Raw genomic sequence first — 20,570 nt, 5'->3', positions numbered from 1 at the left:
TACAATCCAACAGAAATATTAAAGATATATCTAGCTATCTAATATCTTTAATGCTTTGGAAAGTGATCTAAAATTAAGAACTTTACATGAGTTTAGAAAAACAGATACTTTCCTCTGTCACAGACTTGCAGTACAAAGTCCAATTTTCTTTAGCACTGTAGCAATAAAAATGGTGTGAGGCTTTTGGGTATTGTTAAACTAGCCTTACTTTTCAGTCCAACAGTGGCTATGCTTTGGGGAACGGCTACAGACTACATGAAATCAAGTGGTGGTGGGAAGCACTTTGCAACATTTCTATCTCTCTATTAAAAATGAAGACGTTAAAAATGTAGTAAGACTGAAATGTCCTTGAAAAGGTACTCCCCAGTCAGCCCCAAGAAATGTAGGCAGAGAAGAGATCTGTGAGGGCTGCAGTCAATGGCTTACATGGACACATGCTGCTCACATAGACTGCCCACCCCAATAATAGCAGGATGGGAACAACACTATGCCAAGAGCACATGGCAGGGCCAAGAAAGATCCCGGCTCAGAAGGGTTTATACCTCCCCCGTCTTCCAATCCACACAGGAAAGGAGCAAAAAGTGGTTTGTTTGAATAATAGTTTCTTCCCAGTGTTGTATCTGAGGCAGAGCCCTGTACTCAAGGTCTTTCCCTGTGGCCTTATGCCCATCCACAGGGAGCAAGCGGAGGTAAGTACCCCAGCTGGGAAGTGGGGCACCCTCCTAGGTTAACACAGTGGTTTCCATTTATAGCAATTCATGGAAAGCTCTTCTTCCGTTTCAGCCCAAGCGCATTCACAAACACTCCACTCTGGTTTCAGTTTGAATTGGCTTGTCAAATATGGCTCATTTGAAACCAAGTGACTCCTGAAACTGCTTTTTGCTGCATGAAAACTATCCCTATGCTGCACTGCTTAAGAGTTTGGGGGTTTTGGTAACCTGAGAGCTCAACATCTTTGCCTGAGTTACTAATTTAGTTTTGAGCCCTGTAGTCCCCCTAGGTCAGTCTTTTTTCCAAAACCTCTTAGGAGTCAGCCAGGATATGTCTACACACTGTACAAAATCCTAGCTTCAGTGTAAGCACCACTTGTACTTTTATGTCCATCTGTCTTCAGCATACCTTGGTTCATTACAGTTTATTAATAAGCAGAGAAACAGGGCCAAAAAAATCTATCACTGAAAAAGTCTCTTGTAAGGGTTATTGTCTGGGCACAAGGACAGGGCACTGAGAAGGCTCCAGTCTAGGAAGAGGCAAGATGTCTGTGCTGGCTGCCAGAGCTAGAGCCTGGGAATTTTCCTAAAGGCAGAAGAATGAAATGAAGCATTGATATGATCCTGCAGAAGTGCATACTTTGCCTTGATAAAATCTCACAGATTAAGAAGCTGGGAAGGGCAAGCTGAGTAAGAAAGAGAGACAAAGAGATGGAGCAGGCAGTGGGCCAAGAAAGTAGGAACCGAATGACACCAAGTCCATGAAGAGCTGTGCACTACATGAAGACTGGGGACAGCCTGGAAGGCTTGGACATAGACAGTTCCTGAGACCAGCAGTGAAATAGAGGAAAGAAAAGGCAAGGAGCTTATATATTCTTATTTTTAGGAAGATACACATATACATGTGCATAAGTACACTTTTTTGTGTTCATGACATGCTTGAGTACATATGTATTCACACACGTACCTGATTGCATGTGTTATTTCTCAGGCTATTTAAGTAGAAAATTAACTGGTGTGCAAAGAGTGCAAAGAGTGTTTGCTTGCTATCAGCTGTCACATGCCCGAAGAATAAATTATAAACTCACTTTTCCAGTAGGACCCACATTCTCAGCAAAGATGATCTGACGCTAGTCAGGAGCTTGGTGGGGAGGCCAAAGGGGCCAATACAGCTGTGAAAGCATAACAGGCTGACAGACTGTTTATTGGAAAACTGCCAGAGAAGCCAAAAGCAGAGACCATCTTTCAAACGATGCAGTCAAAATGGAGCTTGGAACTTCACCACAAGCTTGAAAGTTGAGTTCAGCACCAGCTCAGAGGTGCCCTACTAGTGCTGTGACACATCTTAAATAACAGTTTGATATTTGTATAAAATTCTTACTTGATTCATTCTAAGCCACCAACAAATCTTCCTTCCAAAGGGAAAGTCTCTACAATACTAATTTAATCAAAACTGTTATTCAAACTTTCCAAACAGAATTTTCTCTCAGAATCACACAAATGCATAAACACTTTACCTATAATATCTACATGTTTAGCTGCAAGGCACTGCTGAAATTAGTCTAGCTGCAGATCATGCCACAAAGTACTGGTCTCATCCCCTGTCCTCACATTAGTGAAATTTGAATATATTCAGAGTTTTTTATTATGCAGGGATCCTGTACACAGGTTTCAAAAGCACATCACAAGAATAATACTAATTTTAGCCCACCCATCATGTATAAATACATAGCACCCATGACAATCCAAAACAAACTATTTTATTACTTACAGTCCTAATAATATTGATGGGCAAGGCAAGAAAGGCACAGTAGGTGAGAAAAGAATTACTGACATATAAAGGCAGGTGCATTGTACCAGGGGTAGGAAACACATGATAAAAAGCATAAAGGCGTAGGCAGCAAACAGATACAAAGTTGTTAAACTAGTAGAGGAAGGTGATGTGGCAGTGAAGGCAGCATCTGTAAGGCCCCGAAAATGAGGTTGGGAAGATTTCGTGTGATGCAGCTAAACAGGAAGGCAATGAGTGACACAGAAGGAAAACTAAACTACTACTAGATCACTTCATCTACTGTCATGTCAATGCAATTCACAGCCTATAGATTTACCAGCCCCTCACTGCAAATCTCTAACTGAGCTAACTGTGTAGAAGTTTTCAATTTGGCTGCACCAACAATGCCATTTTGTTCACAGCATAGAGCAATGCGCAAGAAGAGGGGTCTTGTCATTGTCACCAAATATGTTATGGGTTTAGTAAGGTGGGCCTAAACTTAGGTTTTAAAGTTCAGCTAGGCCTGGGATTGTCAGCTGATTTAAGCTGGGCTGAGCTAGCTAACAGCTGACCTCTTCTAGCCAATAATATTGTATTCCATACCATACTACATCATCTCAAAGGGTGTAAAATCCAGTGTGTGGGAGTGGCTTAGTTAGTTCCATCATGGCTGCACTAAGAGGAGGATATCTAGCAGCTCCTCTACTATGCTAAGCCCTGCTCCTGTTGCCTGTGCTTGCATTTTGTTTGCATTCAGGGAAGTAGAGATATTTTGTTGTTATACTTTCTCTTTCTTTCTGAGTGTCTTTTGGAGTGCTTATGAATTTAGAGTAATGGGCTTTGTATTAATTGGGGAGTGGGAAGTTATTCCTTGTTATATATGCATAACTTGTGTAAGTGTGTGTTATATTGTAGTTCTCTCTCTCAGTTTTCTCTTTTCTGTATAAATACATGTAGTTAGTTCCAGCATAAACCTGCTTTTGGGGTTTTTCTTTCCTCTCTCCCTCCTCTCTTCCCTTGGCTGGCTGGGGGGGGGAGGAACCCTTTTCACCCTGTCCTGGACAGTTGGCACGTTGCCAGCTCAACCCAGGACAATATGACACTCAGCACGCTGATGGTGGCATCCTTACCAAAACACTCATGCTTTGTGCAACACTGTGAGAGACACAGATGCAGAAACAACAACATGGTCATGCTCTCCAGATAACAGAGATCAACTGCGATGTGGTCATCAACAATTTCGCCACTGGGGAGAGGAAAAAGGACTGTGCCAATTGCGTTGTTTCAACAATATTTCTTTTCAGCCTATTTATAGTGCAATTTTAACAGCCATGGAGGACACATGATTTGGCTGCCCAACTTGTGGAACACAACTAGCAGTGGAGGAAGGGGAGGAATAGCAGAGGTAATGGAAATCATAAAACATATGCTATATGATCAAAAGAAGTCTCATTTTTAAGTCAGTTCACCAAAGAGAGGCAGAAAGGGTAAGTTTTGGGGCTCAGAGTATAATCTGGATTTAGTCACACCCACCAAATACAAATAAATTCCTCTGGGAGAAGTGGAGATGTTCTGCATTTACACCAAAAATAAATGCAAGCAGAACCTCATCCAACATGATAAGTACTTCTGCTGATTTCTTTTGGCTTGCTTCTTTCTCACCCCACAAAATGCTGCGTAATGGGCAAATGAACATGGAGTTCTCTTGCAATAAATTGGATGAGTGAACAGAGGGAAATCAATCTCTTTATGATAGTTCCTACTGTGAACAAAACCAAATGCCTAATAAGTGTTGGAATGATGGAGTTTGAGGACAGAGTCTATTATTACATTATGTTAAACTAAAACATCATTGTTGACTTAAATACATTTATTCCAAATTTTGCACAGATAAAAACTGTGTCTGGAATATACATAGTATGCAAAGCTGTGGAGCAGATTCTGGAAATGAGAGGGTTTTCTGCTTCTTCTGATACTTAGAACCAAACTGGATCAATCACCAGTTACACAACAGGGAAAAAAGTCTTATATTACTAATATTGGATATGATACAGGAATTAATAGGAAATTTCTCTAATTTATGATGTTTTAAAAAGAAATTACTACCAGGGTTGGAACTAAAGACAGAGAAATTAAACTTTACAAGGATTTTAAACAAATAATTCAGAAATAGCAAAACATGCTCTTGCCCGTAATATGAGGGTGACCAGCAGAAATCACGTGTACAAGATATTCTCTAGCTCATATTTTAATTGGAATTAAAATGAATGTCATATACAAAAATGAGGGCAGATGTTCTCAAAAAATTTTAAACACTTCCCTTTGAAGCAATAGTTTCCTTACTCTGTTTTATAATCTTCGTACCTATTAAACTAAAAAAAAGTACACATGATTACGAACAAATCCAGACTTCTACTCTGAAACCCTACTTCCAGCAACTTACAAGGTTTGAGGTGGTCTGTCCAGTGGGATTCTCCATCCTTCTCACATTCCCCACCAGACACCCTATCTTAAATCTTACAAATCACTGGACTATGGTAATAATTTATCATAGGCGCATTAAAGACAGAAATTTGCACCTGCATTAGTGCCTAATCAGGGGCTTCTAAAAATCCTCTCATTTCCACACAGTGTTGCCTCCTGGCAAAACTGAACATAAGCACCAGACCAGAAAGTGCTCTTTTATGGAGCACTGATTCCTACAGTGCTGTAAAGGAGTAGTGTTCAACTAATGAACTTATTTTGTAAGAGAACACCTTTCATATCAATGCTAAAAAAAGCATACAAATGCTTAAAAATTCAGGAGCCATCTGCAGATGTTAGGATGGAGCATTTGAGTCACTTCAGCAAGCTACCAGTTCTGGGACATTCCTCACAATGCACATTTATGAGAGCAGATAAGGATGATCAGGTTCTCCAATTTGCCACAACTGAGAGATAGTGATGATTCTGGTCTGCAGGCATCAGGGGAAGAAGGAAGATACTGCTGCTGCAAATGGCACACTGAAGTGAAATGAGGTCCCATGTTCAACTTACCCCTTTGTGGAGCAGAAGTTGCAGAACTTCACTAGCAGCACAGCTGAAAATAGAATTTCCAACTTTCAGTAGAGTCCAGTAATGGGGCACCCTGCAAAGCATTGATTCATGTCTATATTTCTAACAAGGAATAAAAGAAAGTCATTGTCCCTGATACTTTTGATCCCTTTAGTCTGATTCCACAAGTCTTTATTGCATCCTACAGGGTAATATCAGAGAAATAGTGAAGTATATCAAAACATGTGTTTGAGCTTATTTGTTCATTTACTTTATATTTTTACAAACCCAGGACCTTGTGAAAATTACTTAAAAAAGGAATATCTATCTGCAGGCATGTGGACCCTGAGGAATGCAGACGACAGCAAACTTTTTGAATTAAATTTTTTTCACTTAAATTTGAAACAGAAATGACAATCTTCAAAAAAAATTTCTTTTAATATCCAAATGTTAAAAAACTTTTTCTACTTATTTTTTATCTACTCATTGTTTAGATTTTATTTCAAGAGGGATTCTAAAACATCCTGTCAACAGTTCACCAGTGGTTGTGGTTTCCAGTGACACCTCTTGTGCCAGTCCCCTCCTGAGTAGGAAGGGAAAAATCTCACACTATGAACTAAACTTTCATGACTAATTTTCCCACTCAGAGGCTCAAAGTCAAAACTCAGTTTTGCAAAGTATGGAAACCCACATTTAATTATAAGCTCTGTTCCCTCAGCATGTTTTTAAAGTTTAAAATTTTGCTGAACGGCAGTTGCCATAAGTGCATCTTCAATGCTCTGCTGAACCAAGTCACAAATGCTGATTAAGTTGGAAAACTAATTCTTATCACAAGGAACTTGAATACAATCTTAGAAGACATCTACTTTTTAAGGTCAGATTCTAAGCTTTGACATACACTTTATATCTGTAACATCTTAGAAAACGTATAAACACATCTGACAAACTGGTATGCACATCTGTGGCCACTCCTGGTTAGTAGACAGGCTATCAGATTTGCATCACACATGCATGTGCGTTTCCTGGTTCCCCTCTGTACATGACCTACTTGAGCTTCCTATGGAAGGTTACGGTTTAAGAATCAGAGGTCATGAATTGCCCTCTTTACATTATACACCCTGTCTACAGACAGCATATCTGTGTATGTAAGCTCCTATAGAATATTTTGTGTTTGCAGCCAATGTAGGAGACATTTTGAAATAGTTTGAGCAAGCTAACACCCACCAGAAAGTAAAGCCACACCATTAGAATAATTTCAGGACATTCCCTTTGTCAGCTGCAGAATACAAAATGTCTCCTGTGATTTTACCTCAGTGCAATATCCATTGGCTTAATGAGATTATACAGCAAGCAAAGTACTGCAAGGCTGGACTCAAGATTTGCAGGGAGGCATTCAACGTGCCAGCCCCACAACAGGAAAAATTATTCATCAGCTTTGCAGGAGACCCTTCGTATGTATCACAATGCCTTCTAGATCACTGAGTGTCTGTCGTATCACCTACCACATATATGTAAAATACACACTGCCTCCCGTCCTCTGAGCACAACTTGAGGAGCAAAATCATCTTGCCTTCTGTCAACCCCAACTGGGCAATGAAACATGTTATTACCTCACTTCTCGCTCAGCCTCCTCTGAGAGCACTGTTCAGATTTCTTTTCTCTGTGGTACTACATCAGTCACTATTACCAGCCTTCAACCTTTGCTAGATCTATTACACATCATTCTGTTAATATGTTCACAAAAATTACTTTCCATCTGAGGTCAGAATTCAATGTGTTTCAAGAAGGCCTATAAAAGGAATGGAGCCATCAGACGTCACGTCATTCGGAAACAACCCCAAAAAAACACATTGGCTTTCTGGAGGACAATAGGCTTTGAACTTGATAATTACCAGCTATTCCTGATGACTCCACATAGGAAAAGCCACAACCTCAACTGCTCACGGAGGCTGCAAATGCAAACCCCTCATCATTGCTTCTGCTATATAAATGGGGTTTTTGCTTTGTCATGTATTTAACCTTTATGATGGCAGAGAAATTCAATGTTTAAATCAGCTTTAATTACATATTTCCCAATTGCTGCAACAAGGTCCCTTGAGTTACATCCTTATTTGTCCACAAATGAAGAAGAGTTTGCACAAATGGGTTTTAAAACACTACTGCTGGCCCACAAAAGCATTTCTCTCACAGGGCACAACAGACAAAGAAAGGAGACAGTGTGCATGCCTGAAAAAAAAAAAAAAGAGTTTAGGACTTTGCAGGAATCCAGTCTACACAATTTGAGCAGACCTCTTTCAAGGCAATCTAGCTAAACTGACTTTAGTGTCCAGGACAACATAAGATTCATAAGGCACAAAGATATCCATTAGGCACATCTTTATTCTTCTCCTATGTAGTGTGTTTTTTGTGATGCATTAGATTTTCAACTTAAAATTACTGCATTTTCAAAGACACTTAAGCACCTTAATCTTTGGAAAACAGAAGGCCAAATACCTTTAAAAACCTGGCCCATTATCAGCTGTAAAGAAATTGGTAAAAGCAATTTCAGTCACTTGTTTCTTTTCTCTGTTCATCACTGATATCTCTTTTTCATATATTGGTCTAATTTAGACTGCAAGCTCTACTAACCAGGGAATATGTTTTTACATTTACAGTGTCCTAGAAATATATTACACTAGATGTGTTTTTATAATAATAAGAGGAAAAAATCAATTATTTCAATGAAATGCTACTTTCCCTACACAAGCAATTGATAGTAATGCCTCCAGCAATAGCTGATGCTGCCTGAAACAACCTCAGAGCCTCAAAAAAATCCTGGAAACTGTGCCCATGTGTTTTTTAAGTGTTTGCAGTTTGGACTCTTGGAAAGTAATAAAGTCTTTCAATACAAGATTCTTTTAGCTCCGTTGTTACATAAAGGCACTCTGCTTATCAGTGCAACTTCTTACATTCACATTGTTAAATCATTACTGAATGTCATGAGATTTAATAAGACCAAGTGCAAGGTGCTGTACCTGAGTCAGAGCAACCCCCAGTATCAAACCAGTCTGGGGAATGAACAGATCAAGAGCAGCCCTGCTGAGAAGGACCTGGGGGTGCTGGGGAATGAGAGGCTGGACATGGCCAGGCAATGTGCACTCACAGCCCAGAAAGCCAAATGTGTCCTGTGCTGCATCAAGAACAGCATGGCCAGCAGGTCCAGTGAAGTGACTCTGTCCCTCTACTGTGTCCTGGTGAGACCCCACCTGCAGTGCTGCATCCAGCTCTGGGGTACCCAGCACAGGAAGGACATTGACCTGTTGGAGCCAGTCCAAAGAAGGGCCACCAAGATGATCAGAGGGAAGAAGGACTTCTCTTATGAGGAAAGGCTGGGAGAAATGGGTTTGTTTATCCTAGAAAAGATAAGGCTTCGAGGCGACCTAATTACAGCCTTCCAGTACCTGAAGGAAACCCACAAGGAAGATGGAGAGGGACTTTTTACAAGGCATGTGGTGACAGGACAAGGGAGGGGAAATGGCTTCAAACAGAAAAAGTAGGCTTAGCTTAGATATTAGGTAGGAATTCTTTATTCAGAGGGTGGTGAGGCACTGGAACAGTTTGCCTAGAGAAGTTGTGGATTCCTCATTCCTGGAAGTGTTCAAGGCCAGGCTGGATGGAGCTCTGAGCAACCTGGTCTAGTGAATAATGTCCCTGCAGATGGCAGGCTGTTGGAACAAGACGATCTTTAAGGTTCCTTCCAGCCCAAGCCACCTATGATTCTATGACAAGGCCATTACATCAAATGGCCAGGATATGCACAACATGCAACACATGCAGCTTTTGTTTCACTATAAATTTCTTTGAACACTTATGTAACTGCTGTACCTCCCTTTATGCAAACCTTTTGTCCTCTCAGCTTTTTTATGTTCTGGTCTGGCCCACACTGCAGGACACACAGTGTGGTTACAAGTATATAGTATATGCTCTAGTGTCATGCATGTAAAATTAATGCAAAATATGCTACCAGTGTATACCCTGGCAGATCCAGAAAGCAGAACAGAAGAAATCATTTGCTTGTTACCTTTAAAATCTCTTCCATTTGATAATTATACAACAATAGAGAGAGAAAAGCAGTTTTCCTTGCCAGACATGCATTTTCCTGTAATTGAGCAGAACTTCCCAGGATGCCTACTCCCCATTTGAATCCTTAGGAATAAATTCTTTTATCCACCCATTTCCACAAGACAAGGCCACTAAATTGTAAGATGCATAATCCTTTAGAATTAAGGGAAAATATGGATAACATAGAAACAGGCAGAGCTTTTGGTGGCATAAAAGGACTCCTCTATCTAGTTAATGGGAACAGTCAATATATTCTTGGTCCTAAGAGCAATGATTTTAACAGCTGGCCTCACAAAATAGATCCCATGATTAATACATTTGAAACAAACTGGAGTTCCTAGATTAGGGCACTCTGTTCAGCAGTGGGAACATTCGTTAAATTGCGCATCAGATATCCATTGTCTGAGCATGGTACTGATAGTCACATTGTAAAGCTGATTCTCTAATATTCTTGGGGTGCAATGTACTGCATTTTTTTCATCATTTCCTCTACAAGTAAACTGATCTCCTGCGTTGAAGCAGTACTATTTAAAACAAAAGGGTTTGATTTATAGCCAGTCCCCAGCCTCATAAATCACACCTGCAGTGTGGTGCTCTGAGCTCCCTGTGTTCTGCCAGCATTTACGTTTTATAAATGATTTGGGTTTACCTCCCATTGTGATGGAGACTAATACAATTGCATTCTTCTCTCCCAGCATTCACTCTTGCTGCTGCTCATTATTCCCACTGGGAATTCAGACCTAGTTTTTGCAAGCTTGTCGGGGGGGATGGGATTGGTGGTGATGTGGGTTTTTTTAAATTAAAGAACATTGAATTAAAAATTTATGTTTGCATTCTGTAGCTTTTTCTATCACTAGGCATACTATGCAGTGGATTTTTTTCCTCCCTATTGACTATGCTTATATTTAAGCTCCCATTTGCTAGGCTAGTGATTTGGAACTTAAGCAGGACAGCAGCTTGAAATGTCCAACATACACAGTATTTGACCTTCAGAGTAACCCAGGTATGCACATCAGCCATTCTACAAACTACATAAGGATCTTAAATGCTCATTTAAAAAGAAAGAAAGAATAATGACTTGAATTCCCCAAGAGACTAAGTGCAGAGATTTTATTTTTAACTCTCTGAATCTACTGAAGTGCCCAAAAGATGCTTATATAATATTTTGCAATTGTGTCTCAAGTTCTCAACCATATAACAGTTCTAGCTAGTTAAGCACAGCTCAGATACTTCGAGATAACAAGACTTGCTCCTTACAGCTGACAGCCTTAAGTTCTGATGCATGGAATTATTCCTAAGTCATGGCACCATTTAAGTGAGATTGATGGGATTTGTGCACATGCCTTGATTTCCTCTGTACCATAACAATCAATGATTTAATATATTCAATTAATGACTATCATCACTGCCATTTTTATTGTTAAATGCTACTACTACTATGCCTATCACCAACAGAGAACCAACTGTACTTTGAGATTGATAAAAGCCACAAAATCTAAATTGCATTTCTATCACAAATGCTCAATACAATGTAGATTCTGTTCCAAATCCCAGTCTTCTGCACATTTAAATTGCAGCCAGTTATTCGATGAGACAGTTGAAAAATTTAGGCTTGAGATTTGAAAGGCTGCAATGAGTGTCACTGGAGATCAGGAGAACAGACCTAAGTAGTTGCAAAAATATTACCAAAATCAACAGTAGTTATTCAGAAAAGCTGCTCCCTTTTCAACATAACTCACAGGTGGACTGGAATAAGTAGACCTGTTCAAGTTCAATGAAGGATTAAGCTGAACACAATTATTTTCAAAGATGAAGTGAAACAAGAAGGTATTTTGATTCCTGAGTTAGAACTGTCCACACATTCACTTACGCAGGAAAAGCTTCTGCACTCCAAATTAACTTTCAAACAAAGGCAGCAAGCCTTGAATTATAGTGTCCATTGTCTGAAAATTCATTTTTATAAAGTATTTGTATGAAAAGTAGGCTTCTGAAGCTGATAGTGTGGGCATAAACAGTTGTCAAAATTTTCACTAGGTAAAAACTACCCTGTTTTTTAGGAGCTATTTGAGATTTATATAGCAATTGATTGTGTGAAAAACAGTGATTCCAATAAGTGCTTCCTAAATAGAATTTAGTCAATTCAAATGTTCTGAACAACTATTTTAATTCTCCAGCAGTTTAAAACTACACTTTATTTTGAATCAATTACTGAGAAGTAAACAGCAAATTTTTAATGCCAATACTTGTTACCTCAAGTTTAAATTTCTTAGATTTGTAACCAAAATATGATAGAGCCAGGAGAAGAGATGGTAACTCTGCGAGGTATCCTACATTTGATATTTTATCTTTTTTTATCTACAGGACAAGGTAATAAAATCACTGCATGAACATCCCCTCTCATTGCAATTATTGTTTGATCCACAGGTTAGTTTTTCCATTGGATTTAACTGCAGTAGAATTGAATTATGCAAATCCTGCGACACTTGCATAAGGTTAAATTACATCTTCCTGTGTAACCTTGTGCTGCCCCAAAAGTAATGCAGCATAGTATGTAATACCATGCACTGTAACAAGTCCTCTATTACAATTTGTTTTATGAAGCATCTTCATACATATAGTCAGCCTCCCCTGAAAGGAGCTCCAGGATTCAGAGTCTCATTGTGAAATAGCTTCATGTGCAACCATGTTCACTGAAATATTTGGGAATTTTATTGTAGGTTTGGTCCATTAGTATTTCACATTCATTTGTTCCAACTGCATGTGAGGCAGCATAGCCATGATGTGTAACATATCCTGATACATTTGTTTAAAAAAATCCTAAAATTTCAATGTTTCTTCCTGAAGGCAATGTCTTTATTCAAGGTCCAATCAACAATAAACCTGCAATAAAAAATATTTATGCAAAAAAAAGAGGTTTTAGTTGAATGCATAAAGCCTGCTCCTTCATCAAAGTAGTCATTTGAGTTAACTTTGAAACTTGATTTAAATATTAGCAAATGTGCAAGATTTATTGTTGTCTTTACACAAAGCCAAAAGGCATTAAATCTGCCCCAAAGTCTTAAGTGAATGAAATACATTTCAGTAAATGCAGATATGTTTCAGTTAATGGAGTTGTTTATAATGTGAAGGAGCAATTACAAGCAGTAGCTGGAACACTGATAAATTCATCCACTCACCCCTCAGATATTGGCACAATCAATTTGAAGGCAACTACTAAACTTATGCCTCCTAAACTTTCATTTGCACACACAGCAGTGGTAGCTGGAAATGTGCAGTTTCATTTGCATGCAGTTCTGAAGACAAGTATCTACCATTTTTCTGGAAATTTGCCCTCATATGATTCCCTACAAGCTCGTATTCTTCACGTAGTCCATCCAACTGTCTTCTGAGCTAATCCTTATATAATAAAAATCTTGCAATCCACTTGTTATTGGAGTCCAAATGCCTGTTCCAAATTCTCCTGTAATAAAGCTGATATTTTTAAAATCCATTAAATATCCAGACACAGCAGAAGAGAACTGCCTATTTTGACTTCTGCAGCTCATTTACCCCTGGGAGAAATGAATAAAGAAAATTTAACCAAGTAACTTGCAAAATAAAGATCTGATAGATCCATTAATATGCAATAATAATCAATAAAGACAGCTTTCCTGGCAGTAAATGACTATCTGGAGAAACCATTAGCTGTGAGAAATTTCCAATGCAGAGTGCAATATGACCCAAAATTACTTATTCATATTATCAATCCTTATTCTTTCTTACCTGGGAGAGCCCGATTTATTAGTTAAAGTAACATCCCGTATAAGTACCATAACATACCTATTGTTCCTCAGCTCCATTAATAAAGTGTCATTTTTAGACCATTTGTTAAGAAGTTCTGCAAATATTACTTATAAAATTATATTTTTAAAAAAAAATGCTTCCTTAAGAGGTTTTTAAATTTGAGTTCTACGTTCCCATGGATACACTGCCTTAGTCCTATAATGGTCTTGCTTCGGCACAGTAAGCAGCAGGGAAACAGGACTTACTACCAACATTTCCATAGGCTTAGCATCTTCATTAGCTAAGTGCTGCTCCAGTGGTGCCCAGTGTTACAGACCTTTTTTTTCCCTTTTTCATTCTGAGAAAGAACTAATCCTTGTTCATGGCCAGACAGTTGATCTCAGCATAAAAAAACATACAACTGTATAATTTCTCCCCATTATACACAAGGCATGTTTCTCTGGTCAGTTCACATAGTGTCAGGTAGTTGCAAACAACTATCGTTATCCTAGACCTTTGTACAAAAATAAGTACCATCACTGACCTCCCCACCAGAAATGTGAAGTTTTCAGTTTATTCACGGAATCCTGTTTTCTGGAAGAATTCTTAAAATGATGGAATGATTATCAATGTAAATAACAATTGAATACCTCTGCTCCAAAAGAAATGAGTTATTCTGAGATGTTGCACAAACCCATCTTATCCAATGTACACATGAGGAATAATTCTTTGATGCTACAGATTGTTCTGCTTTCTTGTTCTTTGATGATCATAATGCTGACCAGGATAAGTGGCAAGGACATTTTCAAGGAAAGTGATTGACAAAGAGGAAGCAATGTTGGAAGAAAAAGAGCCTATAAAGAAAAATAGTTTTCTTTTTATGCAAATGAGGCAGAGAAGGGTCAATAATGGAACACACAGTTTTCCATCTCTGTATCAATACTTCAGATATAGCTGAGGTTGTCAGTGATCAGAAGTGACTAGTCTAAAAATGCTGGTAGGCTGCAAAACATGCAAGAGGCAGAGACTATTAACAGCAATATCAGAGATGGAAAAGAGGTAAACTAGGTTAAACTAATATTAGCTTTAAAATAACATGAAAACACATCTCAAGACAGAATACAGTTATCTATCTCCAGGGTGAGGTGGATTAGTGACCTAACAGCTGTTTTGTACAAGATGTTTTCAGATGTGTAACAGGTCCATTGCTACACTCAGGACAAATGAAAATTTTCCCTAGAATAATTTTTAAGATTGCTGCTGGTCTTCCAAATATTCATCAAAACTCCCCAATCATCTAGTTTAAAAAAAATTAATAATCTATGTTTACTAGGTTCAGAATGGCCAGAAAAGTTCATAATAAAGTTTTTTTTAATTAAAATTATATTGTTAAGCTCAATATTTAAAAATAATTACTTAAGTCACTATTTTAAGGTATCTCAAGTGATGCTACATCTAAATGACTGTAAAGCTAGCCTGTGTGTCCTGCACCACCATCAACACCATTGGTTTTGCTGTTTACTGTCTTCTTTCAAGTTTCATGTAGCCTTTTCAGCCTTGCAGCAATGTCATCCTATCTACTAACTAGTACATTGGATTCTGACACTGCCCAGGCTTTCAGGACACTGCTGCAGAACAAATCATCACCATGATCAATATCTGGGGCTCTGTGACATTGCTAGATGTGAGCTTGTCTCAGTGACTCCATTAACCCCATCAATACACATCCAATGGCCCTATCTGACGTAGCAGCAGTCACTTCATTGACTGACTTACTGCACAGACACAGAACTGACAATTAAGTGAACTAACAGCTTCAATTTACTTGCCATGATCAATTCAAGCTACAAAGCAGTCATGTGGGGGAAAGTTAGGAGCAGCATGACCAAGCCTAAACCACAACTCCCGTTTTGTGACACAATGTCTCCCAATAGAGATGTTTTCTGTCAAGGGCAAATAAGGCATCTTAAAAATCATTTTCCATGGTTGATCTTAAAGGTGCTCTTTCAGGCACAAGGAAAAAGATTTTGGCTACGAAAAGCATGGAACAAGTAAGTGGAGCAGCTTCTGAGTGGGCTACAGGTCTTGTTTGCCCTGAGCACGGAAACCTCCTGCATTTCAGAGTCTACTGAGTACTTGTATATAACCCATACCTGGGTCTAATTCTTTGCTGTCTCACATAATCTGTATTTAAATCTGTGCAAAGACTGTGAAACATGGTCACTCTGAGAAGACTTTTACAGGTCCTTTACAGCCCACAGAGCAGGACAGTGGAAAGCTGGTCCCCAAAGCCAGCACAGCAGCCATTACATGCAGTAAAACTTATATTTACAGTATATTTTTCCACGCTCCTCCCAATCCATTTATTCCCTTCACCCTGGATACAGAGATGGTTTATTTACTTTTCATATCCCTATCCTGTCTGAAAAAGGTACAGCACTCTTTAAAATTGAGAAAACGCTAAGTCCCACTGAAGTGGTTTTGTGAAACTCATCCAAGTTCTTGAGTATTATTGACGTGGTTTCCTTTCAACATAGATGTGGTAGAGTTGAATAGACTCCCTGGAGATTCCACAGTTATTTTCAGTAGTGACAAGAGCCCACCCCGAACATAACTTCCGATCTGTCACCCCTCCTTGAATACTAAGTAGAGCCTCTTCCTCTTATAATGTATTGAAAGAACTCTGTATAACAAAAACACTTCCAGTACTCTGATATCACCTGAATTACTTTCTTAGATATGCATCCCAATACTACAATGGCTCCCATGTAGATCAAGTCAGAAGGATTGTGCACTGCCTTTTCTCCAACCCTACCATCATGGGAAACTCCACCGGCAGATATACATTTGGATCAGGGGTAACACATAGTATCTTGGAATTTAAAAGAACCACTAATGAGGAGAGGATGCACTCAGAGGACAACAGAGATTTAATGCAAGCTAGAAAGTTTGGGGAGTCAAAATTAATTTTTAAAATAAAATGCCAACTAAGTAGTAGTTCTGTGTAACAGCATAAGTCAAAAGTAACAACAGAGAGAATTTACACTTTTTTTTTTTGCCAGTGACTCATATTTTACAGGCAACTAATTAAGAGAATTGCCTACCAGTGGTCTTATAAACCATTTGCACAGGTATAGGATCTCTTCATTTTTAACAAAGTGGCAAAGCTGCCATTATTATGAAAGCAGTAACTTTGATTTTATTACAGTATCTGTCTGCACATATTCTCCCTAAAGTCTTAACTACAACAATAAAGTTTGGAGACTGTTTTCATAGCGTTCTTATTACTTTTTTCAGGACTGTAAGATTATGCTAAAGAAAAAAATTAGGATGCATTGTTTGATTGTGATCACTCATTCAAATAAACACATAATTTACAGAATATAGTCACATTGCTCATGCTTCAAGTTTATGTAACAGTGTGCCCCCTCTTTCCAACAATTTGCATGCAAACTCTGAAAGATTTCTCTCCTACTAGGAAAAAATCTTGCCCACTAGACCCCTTTTAATGTCTTTTCAAAAGGAGATGAGTCTCAGGATAAAACACAAGACATGAAAGGCTGAAAGACTGCATACAATTCTCTTGTGAAACACGAGACATGATGCTCTGACAGCACAGCCAGCCTTTAAGCATTACTATATGTCTGCAATACAACCTGTCTTCAGTCCTGCAGCACAGCTGCAGTCCCAGGGGGTGGCTTCCCCCAGGCTCATAACGCCAGGCTGGTTACTGGCTCTGACATCCCTGGCACCAGCCCTTGCACAGTTCCACATGTCTCAGCCCCTCACTCGAGTGCATGTGTCCTGATGCCGATGCCGGAGGCTGAGCAGCCACAGTCCCCAGAACAGAGGCCCCGTGACAGCAGCGCGTACCTGGAATGGAAGAGGGGATCTGATGGATAACTTGCTCTGACAGGTAATAGCATCAATTAAAACCAGTGACACAATGCATGTGCAGCTATACAGAGATCATGGCAAAGTGAGAGGCGTGAAGCGCTATCCTCCTGTCTCTGCTCAGAAGAGAATTTCTATCAACTTTGTAGGGCATTGTATGAGTCAAAAAGTAACAAAGACACGGTATTTTGTTGTCACTTCTCAGTTCCATGGCACATGTATTAAAAAGATAACAATTTCAGTTTCCTATTACTATTAATACATTAAGCACAGCATCAAAAGTATCCCTGAAACCATTTTGTTTATCTTCTGGCATTAAATTTGATATGATTAGAAACAATTCAGAATTTGTTAAAATAATTTTTAAGCCAAATATTATTATCATGGAAACTCATGCAAGTGCTCATGCCCATGCACTGAAAAAATATGAATATCGTATTATATTTGGCATGATTATTGATAGTAAAACATTGTAGGACAGGTTGTTAGAACAACTGACAATAGTACTTAATGGTTGCATTATTAAATTTCATTATATTGCTTAAGACAGCAAGTACCCGATCTATTTCTCCTTTTTAAATTATTTATATGGATTTAGCTGTCCTCCATTAAACAATGGCATATGACCATTGACCCAAAAAAAGCAATTGATCAGTTGAACAACATAGAAAGATTTATCATCGGTATGCAGCACTGCAGCCTTTTTGCCATTTGTGTACCTAAAGTGCCATTCAGAAAAACATGTCTCCAAAGGAAATTAATTGGAATTACTTTAGCTGTTTCATTGCAGAATTACAACCTAATAGCAAATTTTGTGCAGAAACAATCCTGATCTCTTTCTATTCCTATTTCATACAGAAAGAACAGGGGGATGTATACTTTCTTTTGCATACAGGATTGGCTTCTCGGTTCATAGTATACCATCAGTTTGACTTCAATGAGAGTAGTGACCAAAAAGAAAACAAGACTTAATGTGTGACCAGTTCAAGAGACCGACTAATAAACATAATGTAGAATATTAAGAATCAGTTTTGCAAACCCCAACTGGTATATGCTTTGTTACAAAGATGTGCTGGTTTAAAGGTAAACCAGCAGGAGAAATGAACACAACTCAAGAGAGATTACAAGTCAGAGTCACAATTTACTAAAAAAGATTACAATAAATACAATTACACAGAAAAATTGGGTTTATCCCACAAAAAACAAATGTATAACTCAGCACCCTGATGCACCAACAGAATGGTGTTTGTTAGCCCCTGTGCTGAGCGCCACGTGGTCCCCCTGAGTGCAGAGTAAAAGGAAAGGAAAACCTGTTGGTCAGGATGATGGTTGCAGTCTTGTTGAGAGTGGCAGCCTCAGTCCTGTTGAGGTTCTGGTCCTCCTCTGGATCCAAGGAGTGGTACCAGATTCCCAAGTGGGAATGCCCAGTACTTCCCCCAGGGCAAGGACTTTCACAATGAGTGATTGAACTCTGTAAGTCATTGAATATTTTTGGAATCTTTGATGGTCTAGATATGTGCAACTGCCTAGTGTGCCAGTCCCTAATAGCCCATTAGCAGACATGACCCCCCAGGCTGGGCATGAAGGTGCTAATGCCTCCCTAGGGGGGAGTTATCTCAGTTGAGTCACTGGTGTGAAGACAGAAACACTACCATGCCTCATAGGGTTCTTTAAAACCCCACTTGTAGACTGAGGTGTCAGGTGTGCCCTGAGCAGCTGCTGCAGATGATCCAATATTAATAATGCATCAGAAATTACATAGAGGATGTAGTTTGGTTTTGGTTACGCCCACACAATGATAACTGGTACTGGACACTGTAACTAGGACAAAACTCTACATCACCAGTTTTCACACTACCAGCTATTTATTAGTGTTCATCCTACTTCCTGTAGTCTTTGCAAGTCCTCCTAGGAGAGGCAGTCTCAGTGCAACAGTTCCTCCTGCACACTTAAAAGCTACACCACCAAGAATCAAAACAGTTCTCTCTCCTATTCTGTGCTGAAAGAGCTGTTAATTTTTTTAAATGTGGCACATGCAACTGCTGACACCAAAAGCAACATTCTCAAAACCAAGACTGGGTAACAGATTTTTGTTCAACACTTTTAGGCCTTTGAATTACAAGATGTCAGTAGCCCTGATCAAGCAGTCATGGAATCAGCCATAAAATGGTTTGGATTGGAAGGGACCTCTGGGGATCATCTTATCCAACCCCCATATTCAAGCAAGGTTACCTGATGCAAGTTGCCCAGGACCATGTCCAGATGGCTTTTGAGTATCTGCAACGATGGAGACTTCAGAGCCTCTCTGGGAAACCTGCAACAGTGTTCGACCACACTCACCATGAAAAAGTGTTTCCTGGTGTTCAGTCACCACCTCCTGTGTACCAGTATGGGTCCATAGCCTGATAGAAAGATAACAGGGAACAACCAGCTGGAGTATTGGGCAGAGTAGGAAGACAAGAAAGCTTTACTGCATGTCAAGACAGGAATTACTTCAAACATTTCTATGCACAATTATAGGCTTCATACACATAAGGACCCATTTTTCATGCCTTTAGTGGTCCTGTTGTGGGGTTTGTGATACAGCTTCTGTGACACACTCAACTTGCCCCCTTCATTATCTTCTATCCCTATCAGATCAGCTTCAATCTCTATAGCTATGGACACATAAATAAATATGATGAAACTTCTGCAAACTGTCATCTGGAAGGGGATAAAAAGTCTAATTTTCATCATTACAGAAGCTTTGGGCTGGAGTTTGAATCTTTGTTCTGGGGGTTTGGTGAGGTTTTTTCAGGTAAAACGTCAGTTTAACGTTTGTGAAAAGATTTTGCCTTATAGGGAGAGCATATCATCAAAGCCTATTAGTGTAATACTTGTTATCATTCATTTACTGGAGAAAAATCATTAAACACATGTCACTTCAAAAGTGTGTGACCCAATATGAAATTGAAATGACCTTTATTTTGGCACTGAGTTAGAGTATTACACTGAGTTAGAGTATTACACTGAGTTAGAGTATTACAAAGTCCAAAGTATTACCTGTTTACAAATGCCAGTCAGGCTACTACTGCTGCTCTAATGTGCTCAGAGATTGTGCAGCCTATGAGCAATTGTAACTAACTGCATATCGTGAATTAGCTGAGGGGGAAGATCCACAGCTTACCAGGGAGAAAAGCCACTACTTTGAGACAGTGATTTAATTTTTGTGGGAAATTTGACCAAATACAGGTGGAAACTTTGACCAACTACTCACTTTTGTTACATGCTGTTTCAGTGTTTGGCCTCCTGCCTTGCAA

The 20,570-nt window shown here is 39.1% G+C and overlaps 1 long non-coding RNA gene across 1 annotated transcript in view; it reads right to left on the bottom strand.

Moving 5' to 3' along the window:
- The window catches only part of LOC139668274 (uncharacterized), a 70,122-nt gene extending 50,486 nt beyond the window's left edge, over positions 1-19,636 (bottom strand). Inside the window, exon 1 of the long non-coding RNA XR_011697014.1 lies at positions 19,612-19,636. This is a non-coding gene — a long non-coding RNA (uncharacterized lncRNA). The remainder of the gene's footprint in view (positions 1-19,611) is intronic.
- Positions 19,637-20,570: the final 934 nt, after the last annotated feature.

The sequence above is a fragment of the Pithys albifrons genome, chromosome 2, assembly GCF_047495875.1.
Source record: "Pithys albifrons albifrons isolate INPA30051 chromosome 2, PitAlb_v1, whole genome shotgun sequence".
Lineage (NCBI taxonomy): Eukaryota > Metazoa > Chordata > Aves > Passeriformes > Thamnophilidae > Pithys > Pithys albifrons.
The sequence above is the reverse complement of the archived record's forward strand: the minus strand, read 5'-3'. Positions and strand labels throughout refer to the sequence as shown.